This window comes from Astatotilapia calliptera, chromosome 20 (assembly GCF_900246225.1).
Source record: "Astatotilapia calliptera chromosome 20, fAstCal1.2, whole genome shotgun sequence".
Classification (NCBI taxonomy): Eukaryota; Metazoa; Chordata; class Actinopteri; order Cichliformes; family Cichlidae; genus Astatotilapia; species Astatotilapia calliptera.
The window spans coordinates 27123776-27139790 of NC_039321.1; the positions used below are offsets into that span (position 1 = coordinate 27123776).

Here is a 16015-nt window from a genome sequence, read left to right on the forward strand (position 1 = left end):
AGCTCTCAACTATTTGTGTGGCTGCCAGCCTTGCTTCTGTTTTTTTTTTGGGGGGGGGTTATGTCTTTTTTTTTTTGTTTGTTTGTTTGTTTAATGTAATTTTTTTTACCCTAGCTCCATACAGTGCTAGTCTGTGTTTGTGTACCTCAGGGACCACAGCTACAACGCTATCAGTTGCGTTTGCTCGCTGCAGTGCTATTTTGGGCTGGCTGACCGCTCCATACTGTCGTCTCCCTGTGGACACTGCTTTGCTCGCAGGACAGCATGGATACTAGAGACCGGTAGGCACATGCTCTTAAACGAAGGAAGAGAAGACGTTCCGTAGAGGGAGGAACGTCTGGAAAACAAACAGTTTGAATTACATCAACTATCCGCTGTTATTGCTTCTGAATTCTGCAGCAAGGCTATTTGTGGCCCTCTGCGTCGGCTTCTGGTCTATCTTGTGACGTACTTTTTGGTTGTATAACTGGAAATTCCAGCGTTTTTATTTGTGGTTTAAGCATTTTGACCTTTTTGAAATTCTAAGAAAGCACTTTATGACGCTCTGAAGCTTCTTGCCTGAAACAAACACAAAATTTGTATTTGTCAGCGTCTGTCTTCACACACACACACATGCACAACTGATGTCCACAGACAAACGCAGAGGTCGCACCTTGACCTGCTTTCACCAAGCAGCTGCATCCTTGTCCCTTTGTGCGTTCGCAGCGAGTTAGATGCCGCCTTCGCTGAGCACATGATGACAGGAATTCCTTCCTGTTCAGACCTTGAGGTAATCCTGATACAGGAACGAAGAATGGCAGGGAAAACAAAACCCTGCCTGCTAAATGAATGGCCGGCCGCCCCACCGCCTCTCACAGCAAACAGCAGCGAGCCTCGACTAACAAGCCTTTCCACAAATGCATTTAAAGCCTCAGGCACGGCTCACCTCTCCTCACAGATTTCCCTATTGTAATATTTCCGTAGTATTGTCCAAACCTGGGGAAAAAAACCCTTTTTTACAAATATTAGTCAGAGGTGTGGATGAATACTGCTCGAGCGGACTTAGTAAGGGATTTAACCGGATAAATAAATGCTGTTTTGTGGTTTAACCTGTTAAGTACATCTTAATTTAGCTGGAGGGGGATGTGTCCAGACGATGCAGCTAACACTAAATTTTTGTTATTATCACCACATCTGCACAAGCTAAATGAAAAGATAACAATAACGCTTTTCATCGAGTGTTTTCTTTTTTTAGCGTTTTGCTTATTGTGCGTTTTATCTTTGTTGTGGCAAATTAATTGCACTCGGTGTGCACGAACAAAATTGCATCTCATTTTCACGTGTGCATTGTTAGTGATATCAGGTTTTTTCATACTTATTATTTCACACCACTCATATCGCAGTATGAGTTGTTTTCTAAATTAATCGACTGTCATCTAACAAAATAAAACCTTGACAGTAAAGATTTGGGGGAAAAAGTGTTTTGGTATTTTTTGGAAGATCAAAACAAAATCATTAATGTTTAATTATTATAAACAAATTAAAGTCTTTTAAAAAATATTTAAAGTTTTATTTTATATTCCCTTAAAAATACCCTTGTGAAACTAAACATTTTTATTGTCCTTTCATTTCATTCATTTCATTTATTTATTCATTTTCAGGCACAACAAATACCTATATTGAACATAAAATACACAAAACAAAAAACAAAACTTGCCTTTTTGATCCAATATGTATTTTCCTGTTGCTAAATTATGATTTTTATTTATTTATTTATTTTTAATTTGAAAAGGAAAACCGTGAAAGCTAATGTAAATGAACAAGCCTGGTTTAAGATGTTAACGTGTCATCGATGGCTTGTAAGAGAGCATCATTTGGTCCTTTGTGGTGTAACTAAAAGCTTTAAATATCAGATTAAAATTGACTCGTAAAAACACACACACACAAAAACACAAAAAGATTTGTGTTAGTGTTAGACGTGTGTAATCTGGAGTGTCAAACGTAACATTGCACATGGTGCACATAGCGTTTGCCTCAGAATAGCTTTTGTTTAAATAACCGTGGGACTCTGTAGGTCTACAGTTTCTGACATATTCAGCCTCCAGGCAACAATTTTCCCCAGCAACACTTCACCAAAACACACACACACACACACGTGTACAAACCCCAGGCTGGCCTATACTTCCTCATCATGGTGGATCCCTCTGCTGTCAGGCCTCACGATGTGTAATCCAAACGAGAGAGAAAAAAAATCACATTCACCCACTTTACCTCACTTCCCCGTTTCTCCTCATGTCACTGCTGCACATTTCTTGGTTGATCAACGCTTCCACAAACCTAATCATCTGATGGCAAACAGTGACATCAGTATGTACTGAAGGGCCGTGCTGCTGAGCAGTTTAACACATGCACAACACGCTCACATCGGCATACATGACATGCGAGCTTAGCCTCTCGTAGTCTTTTTTTTTTTAACTTTTATTTTTAGAACAATTTTAAAGCATATTTGGGTTTGAGCTAAATGAATCTACACGCCAAACTGCAGTGTGTTAATAATTAAATAGAACGGAGTCTCACACTCAGCTTGCACTACCCCTGGTTGCCAGAGAGAGGGGAAAAAAAGAGTTTCCCCAGTAACTATCTTCCTGCTTGACCACACACAACTAAAATACACAGATCATAGCGTGTTGGACACTAAATGATTATCACCTGAGTTCTCGGGTGATTAATGTATTTGAGTTTTTACCGGCCTGCATGAGTTTTTACAGTAGGGTTTATCAGTGCTGTGTGATAATGTGTGCCAGCGTGGACAGACTGGCCTTCGTTTATCTGCTTCTCTGTGTACACTGTTCCTAATCTCATTTCGCTTCCTGACTGACATGCTGATGACACTTGTCTTCTGAGAACCAGGGCCGCTCGAATCGTCTGTCACACCGTCTAGTCGCAAACTCGAATCAGATCCCGCTAGATACAAATCACTTCTGAGAAACGAGGACCTGTTATAAAGCCTTTCGCTCTCGGCTCTCTTGGGGCTTTTCAGGAGGGGAAAGATGCGGCCTGCTGGGTCTCCTGTTGGAAAACTGGCTTTCATTATGAATACCAGAGAAAACAATAACAAAAACAGCTGCCCTTCTCCGTGAGGATCAAGACGAGATGATGAAAGGGTCACTCATCCTGCCACTGTGCAACTGGGTACTGTGTTTGGGTGTATCATAGCTTTCGCTAACCTTTTGTGTAGTCACCATGGGATTAAGCCAGCATCAAAACTCAAGCTTGGACGCTTCTACTACTTGCAGTGGCTTAAATTATCGTTTTCTAATTTAGATTTACAGGCTGATCTGAAGGCCTCAGCCTGGCATCATTTTAATTCCCCTGAACTAGTTGGTGTTTCTGAAAATTTCACTCAGTTTCAGCAGAAGTGCACAGGTCCTCAGAAGTGTTCAGCTGTAGCATTGTTGTGTATGTCAGAGGCATCTGTTTACACACAGTTTGGACACTCACCAGTTAGCCAGGCAGCAGCAGAGGTCCACCATCCAGCGTGATCTCCAGCGGGTGCACTCAACTTGTTGGCATCAACAGGAGTCTGTTCACGGGCTCTCCCGATGTGTGGGTCACTTCACTCTGGAAAAACTGTTGACCACCAGCCTCTTGCCTCTCCTCCTGTGGCTGCCTCTCTCTCTCTCTCTGTCTGTTCAGTCAGGCAGTACAACAAGTCAAGGCATGTTCCAACACGCCACCAACAGCCGGGCTGGATGTATGAGCCTGCACAGGGGGAGGAGCAGAGGATCAGAGAGGGGGGAAACCCAGAAAAGACCCAGCATGACTCAGCCTGCTTCGGTCAGTTAGCATAGCTTTCAGTCTGAGCACTTTAACACATGAGTTAGTCTTCGAAGGTGCATTATGACTTATTCTGTGTGACATGCTTAAGTCATTTAAGTCAGAAGCAGAGATGAGGAGATGCTCTAATGGGTGACGACTGCTGAAAATGTGTTAGACAGAGGAGCGCTTTTTTAAAAAACTGCTCTGACTTCCTGGCCCACGTCTGGCTGCAGGCGGTGACTGCTTTGTCTTTTCACTTTCTGTGTCCTGCCGGTGGAAGCAGCTCAAAATGTCTCTGTCCCAACCTCCCAGTCTTTGTCAGCTGAAGCTGAATTTAGATTCAAGTAGATGAAATGTCTTTTACAGAGCTGTTGTTCACCCATGCTCTTATTAGCAGTTAGTCCTACTTAATCTTTAGCACAGAAGAACAAATAGTTTATAGCATACTAATAAAAGGTGCTGATTCATTAAATCTTCGTTGGGTTTTTTGTTTTGTTTTTTCCAGTAACTCAGCGGGTCACATCAATTACAGATGAAGTCCGTCGGCATGAATTATGAAACTGCAAAAAATCACAGAGAACGCATCAGCAAAGATATGAAACGCTGTGAAAATTAATTGCTTCCTGGAAAAGTGACATTTTTTAGTGAAATCAAAATTTCTAAACTGTTTATTAATGCAGCGAGAAAAGAAAAGGTGCAGTATACAAGTGTGCTTTACGTGTCCATTTATCTGCTGACACATTAAACTGCATTAAATGTGCAGAATCATCAGCATCCATGAGTGCTAATTATTCAAACCTGCTTTGCTGTTAGCTGGGGTTTTTTTTTTTTCTGTTACTAGAGCAGGCCTGATGCCGGTTCATCACTGCTGTAGTGGAAGTTGATCACTAGGCAGATTCTGGGAACAGCGGTAGGAGCCAGCTCAGCAAAACTCACCTGCTACTATATGGTCTGAGTTTGGCTGCCTGAGCATCTCTGAAGCTGCACTGTACATCAGTGCTGCTGCTCTTCACTGCAGCCTGTCAACAGACTGATGACCTTATCAATGAAAGAGCAAAGTCACCGTGATGTTACGCCCTGAAAGAGCTCAAAGCACTTTTGGCTCGGCTCGGAGCCTCGTCTTTGCCCACCCCTTAACAGCAACTAGAGAGGCAGCTTTGTAAAAGAGCAGACGAGGTTCATTTTCCTGCCGTTAGCTGCCTTAATTTATTGGAAGTGGTGTTGCGGCACCGCACAGAAGTATTTTCACAAAGTGCCGGCAGTAGTTTCACCAACTGACTTGGCTGATAATTTATGCAATTTACTCATAAGTGAAATATGGGTATCCGCTGACGTAGCCCCGCTTACTGGAACGTATCCCTGCACTTCAGTACAGAACTGTAGTTATTCATCCTCCTACCTGCAACAGACTGCAGCTGAAGCCTGAGATTTGCATCTGTGTCAGTTTGGGATGGGGGGGGGGGAGAAGGAACCCCTAGCCCGGCAAGTTCAAAGCTTGCTGCATTGATTACATCATCGGAACTGGAGTGCTGGAACGGGACAATGCACCATCAGAGGGGAGGGAGGGGGGGCAATCGGCTAATCTCACCAGTGCCTCCCTGTGGTGCTCCATGGGCAGTGTGTGGGGGTAGGGGAGGTTGGGGGGGGGGGGGTCTTTCCCTCTCGCTCTCTCTGCCTCTGTCTCTAAGCTCAGCACAGTCCAGCACATTGCAGGACGGCCTGCTCTGCCATGCAGGGTCATGTGACATCAGGACTGTCTGAGATTTTCTGAGAGGGAATGATGCTCTTTGGTGTATTTCCTCCTCTGTGTGTGTGTGTGTGTGTGTGTGTGTGTGTGTGTGTGTGTGTGTGTGTGTGTGTGCGCGTGTGTGTGCGTGTGTGTGTGTGCGCACTCTTGCATGTGTGCCATTACAGGCCAGCACTGCAGGAACTCAGCTGCTGCAGGACACTGCAGGATTGCTGTTCTGCTGCTGGCTCTCTGTCTCCTGCTTCTCTCTCTCTCCTTTCTATATTCACTCAAGCAAATTGCTCAAGGAGGATGGTGAGAGCATGTGCTGCATACTTTTTCAGCAGGGACGGAGGGGTGGGGGGTGCGTGGCTGAGAGAGAGAGGAGGAGGAGGAGGGGGCAGAATCACAGAGGTGCAAAGCATGCCGGTGAGGCGCTCTGCTGGGCAACTGTACCTCTGAGAGAGACTACAGTAGAGAAATTGGAGATGAGGAAAGAGGAGGAGGAGAAGGAGAGAAGGTGGGAGGTGGGGGGAGGGCAGAAGCGAGGTGCAAGGAACATCAGGTGAGTGCGGCAGTTCCCTTCGCTGGCAGTGTAGCACCCACCCTCAGAGAAAGTGTGAGCAGGAGAACTGCAGATGTTCCGAGATGATGTCAAGCTCCGGATGTAGCACAGACCCTTTAGTACAGTTTGTGATCATCATTGTGCCCGTCTGTCTGCAGTGGGGAGAAACAGAAAGTCCAGAGAAACGCCTTGGACTCCAGCCTCACCAAACTGACAATGCAGGGCCGGCTTTTTCAAGGTCTTAGCACAGTTACCCGAGGTGAACTCAGAGCTGACCGTGTAGCCAAGTGAATTCACCATTCACACCTTCCATACTGGTTTCCAAGCATTTGTAATACTTTGACTTTTATAAGAAGCTTTAACCCCCATAAACAATTTATACATTGTTTCTGAAACAGAGATGCTGCAATGAAACAAAAGTAGCAACGTCTTCTTTTAGAGCAAAGTTGCTGAAATATTGCTGCTGCAACGATAGAAAAGACTGGTCCTGCTCTAGGACGTCTTTTAAAAGACTAAAACTTAATATCTAAATGAAACAGAAAGCATTCATCTTCCACAGTTTAGTGCCAAAGTCTCTACAGAGTAGCACTCTGATGTGAAATCCCCTTATAGGATGGCAGAAAAGTCCCAGTAACTACAGCACAACTTCATGACTGCACCACAGCTCCCCTGTCCCAAACAGGCCACTGTAGCCTCATTCTCATTTCCCCATTTAGCACTCAGACACTCACACAGTCCAAGATCCCTGAAAAATCCTTCTCACCAGTTCCCAGCATCATACTTGCAATGAAAACACGCTGGTTAACATAAATGCACAGCTAGCCGAGAAAAGTAGAGCTCAGGCTGCCTGTCGTCTTCTTAAAAGCTAGGTCAGCAAAGATGAAACTCTCCACTGGTGTGGAGAACTCTGCATCCTGGTGAGTTTTTTTTGTCCTTGTGTCAAATAGCGAGTCCTCTGGACCAGCCGCTATCTGACACGCTGGCTGCTATTTCCAGCCTGTACCATGTGTTAAACATGGATGAGGGAGCAGTGGAGCCTGACTGCTAACTGAATGGTTTTCTGGCAGACTGCTGCCTGGTTTAATGCTGGTGCAGAGGAGGCTGAAACTGATGAGACAGAAGCTGCCAGGAGCTCTAACACTGCAGGCATGCACACCGACATACACATATCAACTCCTGCAAGGCTCGTTTAATAATAATAATAATTAAAAAAAGTATACAAACCTAGAGAAAGAAGAGCCCATCATAGAAGAAGGCAAACAAGTTAAATAAGACTAGAGAGGAAAGGAAGGTATACCTACGGACCAGCCTCTGACCGCATCTCTCACACAGGAAGGAGAGGAGGAAAACTTCTCTGCACTCACTCTGAGCCTCCTGGTTGCTGGTGATGTGCTTTCATGGCGCGGCAAACTTGACTGCAGCATTGCCTCCTGAACAGAATGACATTGTTTGCTCTCTCTCTCTCCCTCTCTCTCTCTCTTCCTTTCTCCTCCTCCTCTTCCTCCTCCTGTACACGCTTGCTCCCCCTCCTCTTCTTTGCACGCTTGCTGGCAGCATAAACTGCACAGCTCAGCAGTGTTCCCCCACTGCCGCAGCAGATCCTGCATGAGCTCTGCGTATCTGAGTGGGATGGGACTTTTAAAGGGGAACGCAACCTCCAGGGTCAGTGTGTGTGTTTGTGTGTGTGTGTGTGTGTGCGCTTATCCTCAGTCTGCCCTCCTCTCCTCCATGTACCCCCTCAGCAAACCTTCCTCCTCGTCGACACCCCCGGGAATCATCAGTGTAAAGGACTCCTCACAGGAGAGACCCCCCCCCCCCCCCACCTACACGCCTCCCCACCACCCCCTCCGCCGCACACATAACTCGCCATCCTCTTTTATTCGTTTTCACACCACAGCAAAAGCTGCTTTGAGATATGAGGGTGCTCAAAACCTCAATGAGGAACTGTCCCTGCTCCACGCAGAGGCCATCTCCCCCTTGTCACAGTATCCAAAATCACTGAAATCCAATTTCCTCATAAACACACACACACACAAAAATAAAAATAAAAATCTGGGAGGATGTCCTCAGGTATGGTTTGAAAAATGATGACGTTTAAAGAATGTTTAATTAATCTGAGATCACTAAATGTGAAGCCGTTTGAGTGAATTAGGAAAATCAGTGCTTTTAAATCAAATTTGTCATCTGGTTTTATTGGGGGAAAAGTTGCGTGATTTATTATAATCTAACCAGTAACTAAGAGCAATTTTTCAAGCCAGTACATAAACACAAAGCACACCAAATGCGTATGGGAAACGGTGTCTCCAGGCATTATGATGAATGAGTAATAATCACACAGGCAGTAAATTAATGCATTCATTTCAGAGCTCCCCCTCTCTCTCTCAAAGTTGTACAGTTCTTCTAGGTACAACATTTCCTTCGGTAAAATGTCCTTAATCTGCAATCCCTAATACCTACCTTTCATTACCCAAGATGCACTGCTCCACTGGTGCTATTCTGCAGTGCGCTAAAATATAGAAATATCTTGACCAACCGAATTTGTCTCTTGTGCGTTGCACAACTCTGTGAGAGTGAGATCATCCATCATTCAGTCAGACATTGAGGTTGAACTTCTCTTTTTGCACTCCTTATGGAAATGCGCCTGGTGTTACACTTCCCGGCTTTCAGCGATGACATTTGCAGCGCGCTGCACGGGCAGTGTACAGATAATGGTGCTTCTGTTTGAAAGCGTTTCGAGGCATCAGCGTCTTGGCTGTTCTCTGCAGCAGTGCAGCGCTGTCTGCTTCCAACTGCAGCAGCAAGTTTTTGTTTTTTTTTCCTCTCTCCTCCAATATGACTTGGGCCCCAAGTTGCACCCCGTGATCCCACATTTTGTGGAGGAGAATGAGGAGAACTGCATACATCTCACGTTAACCTTGACTCTGTGCACTCAAAGGTTATGTGTAGCAGTTTTAAGCATATTAGAGAGTGTGTGTGTGTATTATATGAAAGGATTCTCGTTAATTTGCCTGTATCCTCTGCTTTTATTAAGACACAGTTATTTGCACAGATTGCTGAATCAGCAAAATTCATGTAATGCAATATTGGGAATCAGCTGCTGATATCAGTCAGTGTCCATATCTGCATCAGACGAGCACTGTTATCCATCAGCTATGGGCAAGCACTCTCTGCATGTACCATCTGCATTCAGTGCTGCAGCTGCATCAGTCTGCTGATCCTCGCAGCATCCATCCTCTCGTCTGTACTCACTGACACCGGGGAAAATGCCCCTGCTGGCATATCTCTCACATACCCCACGCCATTTTCAGTAATGGCATCCCTTATAATGAATAAGCCATGAGGAGGGGCCCTTTTACATGTCCTATTAGATTACCTCTGTATGCTTTACCTGGCTACTGTCACTTCATCGCCTTTGCTTCTCCACTTGACTTAATATTCTCTGACACTGTCCCAGCCAAGGACACAGTGGGTAAATATTTGTAAAGCCTCACAGATTATGTGAGCGTATAAATTCAAAGTTGTTTCATCTATTCGGTATGCTTAGTTCAGTGGACGTGTGAATACACTCTTGCAGAAGACTTAATCAATTTTAGCAACTAATTGCCTTTTTGGTTCTTTGTGCCACAGCAGCCGGTCGTCTTTTAGTAATTCTTTGACTAAACTGAGGTTAATGCTAAACCGTGAGAATAAAGGTTATCTGTCAAGTATCTTGACTCCCGCAAATAATGGAGAAGGCTGTAACGCTTGCCTGGTGAGTTTACGTGCGGCTTTTTTTTTTTTTTCTTTCTTTTTGCCATTCATAGCTCATTCCTCAGCTTCATTGATCTGTCCGGAAAAGATAATAGACACATTGATTCACAAGCTCAGCAGCCTGCTTGGTTTACACATCAGTTCAGAGTAATTCTCAGTAGTCCTTAGTCAAAAAGCAGAATTGCCTTGACTGAGGACAGACTTCTTTTGAAGGTGTAGATTTACCATCTTTTCTGTGAACACCTTGTTTCGTTTGGTTTTTACAGCACAGCAAAATTCTGAGCATCTGACAAGATGCAGCAAAAAAATAAATAAAAAATACAGAAATCTGGAGCGTAGTTGGAGTTGAATGCTATGTTAGAGGGTTTTAAGGTGGCGTAGGAAATGTGACATTGCTGATGAAAACTGGACTCAGGAAGGAGGTTGAGGCGAGCTGGCAAAAATCTCTGCTCACTTCAGTCAGTCAGTCTTACGGAGATGGACTGAATGCAGCGTTCCTGACTTCGTAGAATAAGGTGGTGTGTTTGACTGCACCAGTGCTTCTTTGCTGACCTCATTTTGTAAAGCTGATGAGATTCCTCCCAAGGCCAAGTCGAGTGAAAAAGACACTGTTAATGACACAACAGATCAAATGTGGTTATACTGGAAGGACTGTAAGCACGCAGAGGGACAAACACACTGTGAAGTGTGAATTCCCGGCGAGTGGAGCGGTCCAAGATATCTTTTATTTTCTGATACGGATTTTGAAAGAATCTCTTACAGTATTACTAACCCCCTGATATTAAAGATCCCGATTTGAAGGCCGAGCTTGATATGTGAAACATATGAAGTGCAGGGTGTCATCAGTTTCTCCCTCAGTATGAGAGAGATGGTAGTACAGGGCTGTGATGGATTGATATAATAGCGAGAGGCTGAACTTGTGACAGCTGGCTGCTCTGTTGTGAATGAGCGGCAGCTCTGTCAGCTGTCAGTGTCAGCACCAGCCAGTCTGCTCTCTACACTGGCGCTGGAGCAAAGCATAATGCCCACATCAGCCTTAAGAGGGAGAGACTGCAGCTGGAAAGTCTCGATTAAGCTCTCATACAGCTATAATAATTTCAAGCATGCCCGTGAACAACCCAGTTTCCGTAAGATCTGGCATGCCACGCAGAATGTAAATAAAAACAGATTGCAGTGATCTGTTTAACTGAAAATACCTCAAAGAGCACATCAGATACTGAAACTAAGATAAAACACACATGATGTTGCACTATTTAACAACTAATTACGTTTATAAGATTAAGAAATGAGCATCTTGTGAGGCTGATCTATTTAACCTGTATGTAATCGGGCACTTTAATATTCTCATTGAGAATGAAGGTGAATTCACAAGAATACAATCAGCAGGCACAAACAAGAGAACAGAAGAACAAAGAATGAAGAAAACCATTAGTAATATAGTTTTAAGATCTCAAAATTGGTCCCTATTTCGAAGCCAGTTTGGAGATTGTGTGAAATATAGTAACTGTATCAAGGTTAGTGTAAACAAGTTAAGTATTTATTGGATTATGAGCTGAGTTTAGTTTATTTAGCTTGAAAAAGACAAGAGATGCGAGGTAGTTTGGAAGCGTGAAAGGCTTCATAATGTGACAATAAGGTGTCTGTTTACTCTTCGCTGTAAGGAAACACGCCCATCCTCTTGATACAGTAAAAAACAAGGAGTGTGAAATTTGTGGTTAGTGATTAAAAAAAAATAGGGTTTAACTGCTAGAGTGTGGATGGGGTAGCAGGATGACACAGAACACGTCCTTAACTTCCAAACAAATCTTATTTGATACGTGAGTTTTTGAGACTTCTACACCATCAGACCTCTCAAACCTAAATAAATTGCACAATACATTTTAAGCAAATACCAGTTGTAGCAAATGTGGTACAAATTAAAACTCATGTATACTAATTCAGATCTATTTTTTAAACCTTTGTTAGAAGGTCCAATAAATACTCCATTAAAAAAAAAGATATGGCATTCGTTTCATGGTTCAGGCTTTAAAGGGTTAACATCCAGCACTCCTTCGAAGAGTGTGTGGGCAAATCATGCTTCTCAGTGTGAAATTGCTAATAACTTGGGGATTTCATCATCTTTGTTACACATAATTTAAAAAAAAATCCAAAGAAGCTTTTCTCTCTCTATCCACTGAACGAATGGCAGTGAAAGCTCTACTGGGGGCACAGGTTTGGGGACACACAAGGTGTTGAGTCATGTGATGAAATAAGAGCAGGTCTTGCTTATTTCAGCATGAAAATACCAGACCTGAGTCTGCACACCAGCGTAACACAATGTGCTGTTTAAAGAAGAGCCAATGCCTCTTAAGTAGTATTAAACATGCCCCGTCCCCAGATGTTAATCAGACTCTCATTATTATTATTTTTACTAACTTCAATTGTCTGAACTTTTCAAGTTTCTGTTTGATTGCCATATTTTTAAGACAAACAAAAATAAAATACATGGATTTTTTTTTGGGGGGGGTGTTACCATTTGACTGTCTTTGAGAAAAAAAATAAAACAAAAAAAAGCAATGTCATGTAAATGCCTAAAATTCATACCTGTAAATATAACATTTCACAACTAAATTTCTATATTTCTTTATGGGAAGAAATTAAAGAAGCTGACACAAAAACATCACCATGAAATCATCCTAACATCCTGTGTTGGTGACGTTATGATTGTCCTCTTTGAGACACTGTTGTCTTCATGTTTTTGAACAAAACCAATGGGTGTCCATAATTATGTGTGCGTGTCCTGTTCATCTTGCATGCAGCCTGTTGGTGTGGTCTTTTTTTCACTTGTTTTGTGCTGGACTATATTCTGCCTTCCCGGTTTTTGGAGGAGCGCTCCATATCCTCCATAACAAGTGTGTCATATAGAGATCTGTGCTGTCTCTTGGCCTACATTCACTATTGCCATTTGTTACTGCCACAAACAGGTAACACAAAGGGACAAAGATATATAATATATAGGTTCCTCCAGAGTGGCCTGTTGATGTGTTTATCTGCCTGCGACCCATTTTAGCAGCAGAAGCAGGGGCAGAGGCTCCGGGGTGATTCTTCACATTTTCACTGTCTTCACCAAAAGAAATCCACGGCTAAACGAGTGAGTGTTAAACAGAAAAAGCCCGACTCAAAATCAGAGGTAGTCTAGGAGGAAGAAAGGTTAACATTATTTTTACTGATGGCTTTCATTTATACTGCTTTTAGTCTGCTTTTTTTTTTTTTTTTTGTTAAATTTTATAGCTACACCGAATTAAATCGACATTATACACAATTTTAATTACAGCGCATTACTCCCACTTCATGTGTACTATTGATAAAAACTCCACACTCATTTCAAGTCTGCAACAGTTAGTGTTCTTTAAAGTGTACACAAATTAAATAAACGAATTGAAAAACAACCAAAAATTCATTGCTTGCTTGTCTGCTTTCCCAGTTCTTCCCATTTCTGAGCCTGCTTGTAGTGCTCAGCTGCAATCCCTGATGAAAATCTTCAAAATGAATCATGGACATATAGTTTTGTTTTTTTTTTAATAATAAAATTGGATCAGCAATTTTCTGAAACAGATGGAACTGTAGTTTTTTACTCAAACAGGAGTAAGCACCGGATATTTGGAAACTATTTTCATCCACAGATTAATTAACATTTGGTATTTCTGGCAGCCTAACACTGCATGTGCGCCTGAATTCATTTCTTTGGTTTTTTTGTGACCGTTGTAGAGACAATAAAAGTGTGGCTCGTGTTTTATGACAATGAACGCCTATGGCTCAGAGGAACGCTGGACCCTCTTAACACACATGCAGTAGTTGGATTAAATTGTTGCTTTTCCCCCCCTCAACAGTAAAGGAAATTTAAAATATCCCCAACAATGATTTAAATACGGAGCATCACATTAATATTGTCTTTAAGCTTTGCCTGAAAACTCGTCATTATTGTCTTCGCTTAATGAGTCAATATCTTGCGTTACAGTGAACACAGCTTTGATATTTAATTGTATATTTTTATCTACAACTATTGCACACTGCTAACAACCTGACAGCATAAGGGTGTTATAACACCTTCATCCACTGTAGGCTTTATTCATGCCATCCATTATTTTATGCACCTGATGAGCCAGATTAGAAAATATGGTTTCATTTCACTGATTCGTGTTTATAATTTCTTGCCATGTAGATGTCTGCCTGTCAGGAAAGAGTTGCCGCTGCAGATTTCCAAATTGGATGGATACCATGCTGAGCTCGTGGATGCATGCTTGCCTTATGGAGGCAGCCAGGAGAGCCTTAACCACGCGAGAGTCTGCTCCTGCCATCTGCCGAACCGCTGTGTGACTGATGAGAAGGGCTGGTGCGTGTCCTGGATACTTTCTAATGAGCAGTGTGAGCTAATGCCGGCCTACACCTCATCAGACACCGGTCACTTGCAGGCTTTATCTCCAGTTGGGATGCGCACGGTGAGTTTTGCGTCTAGCACCAAACATGCACAGCAAATATTTCTGAGATTAATTTCTGATGAATACACTAATCAGTTATTCAAATATCCCCTAGGATGAAATGGTTACCTTAGAATAATGCAGATCTGTCTGCAGTTACTGCAGTAACCCTCTGGCTGAGCTTATTTTGTTGAGAAAAACACCATTTAATCTGCAGATCACCCAGGAAGGCTATCATCCACCTGGGACCCCTCCCCGGAGGTGTGCCGTTCCACTGCTGATTGCCTCTCTGTTTTAGCAGCAATGCACCATTCAAGTCTGCAGGCAACTTGACAAATGAGCAGCGACCTGAGCAGAGGGGATGCTTATACTGCACCACACATCCTGTCCCATCCACAGCCTCGCGTCCCGCAGTGGTTCACCTTTCCCAGCCGATGCCCTTTCCTTATTGTGACGCTGTAAGTCACACATGTAGAGTACATGCTTAAATTCATGCTTGCTGATTCACGTACACACAAAGACGCTGCTTAAAGAGCGTGTAAGTGATCAGAAGCCTATGTATTTTCTATTCTTTCTTCTTCATATATGCTAGGCTGCCCAAATTGATCGTGTAATTTTTCATCATTTGGCAGAAAATGATAAACTGGAACTGGAACGTAAGCACATAAAAATAAAACATTTTCCCCCAAACTTTAAAGTGTGCCGCTTTTCTTTCTTTATATTTTTCTTTTACATAATTTTAAAGTCACATTCTTTTAGTTTTGGACCTTTATTTTGACAAGAAAAGACATCTGAATTATAGCTGCAGTGATGGGAAAAACAGCAGCAGGCATTTCTGACAATTTATGTCATCTTCTAAATAAAGTGAATATCCAATTACCTGCGATGTTAGGAGATGAATCTGTTGGAAATACAAGTGCGATTAGAAGCTTGTATAGCTTAACATAAAAAAGGGAGACCATCGTTGTTAAAAAGTTGGGGGGGTGGGTCTACTTTTGCTAGCCAGACATCACTATTCACAGACTGAATTATGTTCTAAACCTCACTGTCTACGCTCATTTCTTTAATAACCGATACAGATAATTTTTTTATTGCTGTGTAAGGATTTCTGCTTTACAAAAATGGACTCTGCTCGTTTTAAATTGCAAGCAGTCCTCTGAAACTTGAGTAGTCTTCTCACCTACAGCCATGAATCTATTTAAGTTCTCAACCTCCAGTACACTGAAAGAGGTGTAAGCAAAAAAGCCATCAGGAGAGCTTCATCAGTTGCAAATCTTTATTTACTCTCTGTGCACTTTTGTGAGCCGGCTAGGAGATAGATTTTTCTGCATGAAGTATTTAATAGCTACAGAAGCTTCATCAGTATGTAGTCTGCAACTGCATCCAAATGCTTTAAGACAGCATCCACCCACCGGTCCTCCTCAGAAACTGCACCTCGGAGCGAGTGAGGAGCAGAGTGTCTGACGCAGCATGCGATCATTCACCTTGACTGCGTGAGCCACTCGCTCGGACTTGCCTCGGCGCAGCTGTCCGCACACACAGAGGCAGAGCACTCTGGCAGCCATGGTTTGAGTGGGACGTACTATCGATCCTGCTGAAATGATGGTTTCTAAAAGGGAGGCAGTAAGCATGTCTGCACGCCCCTCCTCCACTTTGGAGGGGCCCTGAGATATCACCGAGCTCAGCACATTGCACCATCACCGTATGGGGAAAATGGGA

The 16015-nt window shown here is 43.1% G+C and overlaps 1 long non-coding RNA gene across 1 annotated transcript; it reads left to right on the forward strand.

The window, feature by feature from the left end:
- Positions 1-57: 57 nt before the first annotated feature.
- On the forward strand, positions 58-14981 carry LOC113013420 (uncharacterized). Its single transcript, XR_003270829.1, has 3 exons — positions 58-281; positions 14041-14317; positions 14514-14981. It is a non-coding gene; the product is annotated as an uncharacterized LOC113013420 (long non-coding RNA).
- The last annotated feature ends 1034 nt before the right edge of the window (positions 14982-16015 follow it).